Raw genomic sequence first — 3,721 nt, 5'->3', positions numbered from 1 at the left:
AATAATTTTCAAAGCTGTTTGAACCAGGTGCAGTAGCTTTGATTAAGCTGAAACAGGGACGTTTTCAAACCAAACAGTCATACCATATCTGATAACACTCTCCACGACAGCCTAATAAAATAAAAACATATTTCTCTGCTGAACTCCATACAATCGGAGTCTGCCCACTTTTCTAGATGGATATACGAAGACAGAGGTGTTTCGTGAAGACTGTGGAGCAGTTCATCTCCTGTGACCAAGCATGATGTCTCCTGTGGCACAATACCCACTGCTGACCAGACGAGATCCGTAACCTCTGAGAACATTAGGACAATGTCGAGACTTTCTGTGAGTCTCAATCCATCTCGTCTGGAGTCCAGTGTGAGGTTTCATTTTTAGTTTCACCTCTCATCTGTGCATGTCTGCAGGGACAGTGAGGTGGTGCTGGTGTGACATCCTCCTCTATCTGAGTCAGAGTGTCTCATAATATCTTAGCCTGGTTTGCTGTCTGCTTATGTATTGTTGTTTTTCTTTTAATGTTTAGATAAATGGCCCAAATGTGAGATTTCTGTAAATCAAACCCTGAAAAAAAAAAACCATCAAAATGAGACATAGTCTAAGCTAGAATTATTAGAAGAGGATACATGCTGGTGAACATTTGTTTGTTTGATTGAACTGGACATACTGAGGCGATCATCCGGATGTCTCTGATGTCATAGTTACATCATCCCAGACCTGTCGGATTCCTTAAACCACACCCACACTCTTCAGTCAGCCAATCACAACATGCTGTCAGAACCAAGCCCCCTTATAAAGCCTTGGCTAGTGTGGCTAGGCTGTGTGTGTGTGTGTGTGCGTGTGCGTGTGCGTGTGCGTGTGCGTGTGCGTGTGCGTGTGTGTGTGTGTGTGTGTGTGCATTGGCAGTGGAAGCTGCCTGGCTGAATGGAAAATATCTCGCAGTCACGGGAACAGACTGAGCTGTCAGTCACTGTGTCACCTTCCTGCCTGGAGTGGCTCTAACATTGACATAAAGGAAAACAGTTTGAAGCATTCCCAAACACCCCCCCCACACACACACACACACACACACACACACGCACAGGGAATGTTGTAATACAATCTCTTTATAGCTTCCACACTACAAGCTGGACTACAAGCTGAATTGGAAACATCGATTAAGCTTTGTTCGGTGAAGAGACAGTTTACAGACACTAAATTAATAATAAGTAATAGTAAAAAGAATCTAGAACTCACTGATGTTTCAGCCCAGCCGAGTCCCAATGGACAAGTTGGCAATTCAGCTTTTAGATGATGATTTTGAAGCTACAAACCCCAACAAGAGTCTGCACTATACGGTTGGGATATACATTATATCTTATATGGTGAAAAATCCAATCAAAATGATGACGTTTTGTTCAATGTTCAGTTGTGTGCCTATATTCCTGAACAGAAATGAAGCCTAATTTACCAACATATATATTTTTTTAACTGAGCAATAAAGTTACACAGACTAGTAAAGTTAACCTATTAATGCATTGGTGCCACGTTGACATTCACTGGGTCAATTTTTAATCAATTTTTTTTTAATCAAATTTTTGGTGTGCAGCTATAACAAGCCAACTGCACTGGACATGCAAACACTTACACACCATATATTTCAATGGAGAGTACATGAAAAGTTGAAATGGTTCGCTAAAAGTGATGGATGAGTACAAACTCAACGGTTTCTTACCCCCAGTATCATTTGTCTTTTGGTCAAGAACAACGCCTTGTAACAACTTTAAATAATAAATAGTGTTTAGTTCTATTCAGTAAATAGCATGTTCAAACAAACACTTTATTCATGCTACCATTGTTCATATGAGTGGATAATCTTGTCTTTCATAGTTGTTTTGGAGTTATCTATTGCTGTCAGTTCAGTCTCTGTGAGCAAGACTACTGTGAAGATGCCTACAGTATACAGTCTAACTATACACTGCTGAACATGAACTGAAATCAGTTAAATCAGATTCAAACAGAAAATATGCATTACATGTGCACTCACTTTTGGCCTCCTCTCAGCAGCACCATCTGGTCAAAAGGTCAAACCTCTGACGCTCTTGGATGACCATCATGGTGGCGGAGCTGACAACAGCTGTGATGGCTTTGGCAGCAGCACCATCACCTGCTGGGCAATATGATGAACTGCACAGCCACATTCAGCATCCAAGGTCCAGCTCTATTCTATGTTAATGAACAATTTCAATAAACTCTCTGACAGAGATGATTCATCTGTAGTTTATGAAACTAAAGGAGGCTTAAAGCTCAAACACATGCTTATTGGTCCTGAAGATACAAAGCTTCATGTTAATCCTCCTTTCATATATTCTGACATTTATTCACACATATAACATGACACATATTCCTGGATTGATTAGACTGAAAAAGAACAACTTAGATTTGGTGGATGGATATGTGTGATATGGGATCTGATGATAATATGGTGACACAGGCAACTCAGAGAGGTCCCACAGTAAATCTAAGAGGTTCCACACGATGTAAAGGACAAGAAAGGCAAGAAAAAAAGATCTCTTCCATTTCTGAGCATTGTTGACCTACGTTACTGTGATCCCAGTGCTTTTCAACCACGGACATCATCAGCAACTCCACAGACAAGATGGGACAAACATCTCAGAGACACAGCAACACTATCACACACCTCAATTTATTGAAGGCTGTTCATGTTCAGGAACCTTTGAAAGTGTTAAATAAAATATAGTCTGTAGGTAGACCTCACAGTGTACGTACATTCTAAACTTGAAATTAGGTAAATCTAGTAAAGTTGATAGCTCCAGAAGGAAAAAAGAAGGGATGAGGCCAAATGTGATGTCCTTGTATTGCTTTGTATTGTTTTATACAAGTCTATTTGAATCGATCAATAACGCTGTGATTCCGGGCATCTGTCCTTCTGAAGGGGACAGTTATAACAGTAAACTGATAGATAGCTAGTTTGTAATAAATACAGCATTATTTTTGTGTGCATTAGTAACAATTTCTGGAGGTTAAAGCTGCAAACTGACAGTTCAAATATCATTTTTTTAAGTCAAATATGTTTGTTTATTGCACTCTATTCTGAGTTTGTAATTAAGATGAAATATGTTAAAAAGGACAGTTCATGATTGTAAATGACAATTCGTTTTCTGTAAAAGGTTAAAAACACACTATTTTGATATGGTTGAATATGCTATTACATAGATGGTATTATATATATATATATATATATATATATTTTTTTTTTTTTTTGTTTTTTTTCATTCCATAACTCTTACGGTGTGTTCAGAGTCTTCCAGGTGTCAAAAGATTTAATGGAGCAACGTTATCAAAAATAAACACTTGTGAAGCATCCGTTAAAGAGTATCCATCCGCCGGGGACACGACAGGCATTTCTTCAGCTCAAGATAGAGAGGGAAATTCAAGAAACACATGGAGCATAGATGAAATATCGCATGATTGTATTTCAGTCATCTATCAAGACTAACTTTTTTAAATGATTGAGTTCTATAAATAGTAGTTCCCAGTAGAAACGTTGCCTTTGATGTCCATAGAATTACATCGAGGCCGCAAAATGGTCATTATTTCCTTTTACAATGTAGATGTGTAGCCTTCTTCAACGTTGTTGTTGTTATTTAAGCCAGTGTTGCTTTTACTTTTATTCTGAAAGAAACTCTAAGCGGAAGTAGGCTTGCTGTTGCTGCTGGCAGCG

This window comes from Echiichthys vipera, assembly GCF_963691815.1.
Source record: "Echiichthys vipera genome assembly, chromosome: 22".
In the NCBI taxonomy this organism is placed as follows: Eukaryota; Metazoa; Chordata; class Actinopteri; order Perciformes; family Trachinidae; genus Echiichthys; species Echiichthys vipera.
The sequence above is the reverse complement of the archived record's forward strand: the minus strand, read 5'-3'. Positions refer to the sequence as shown.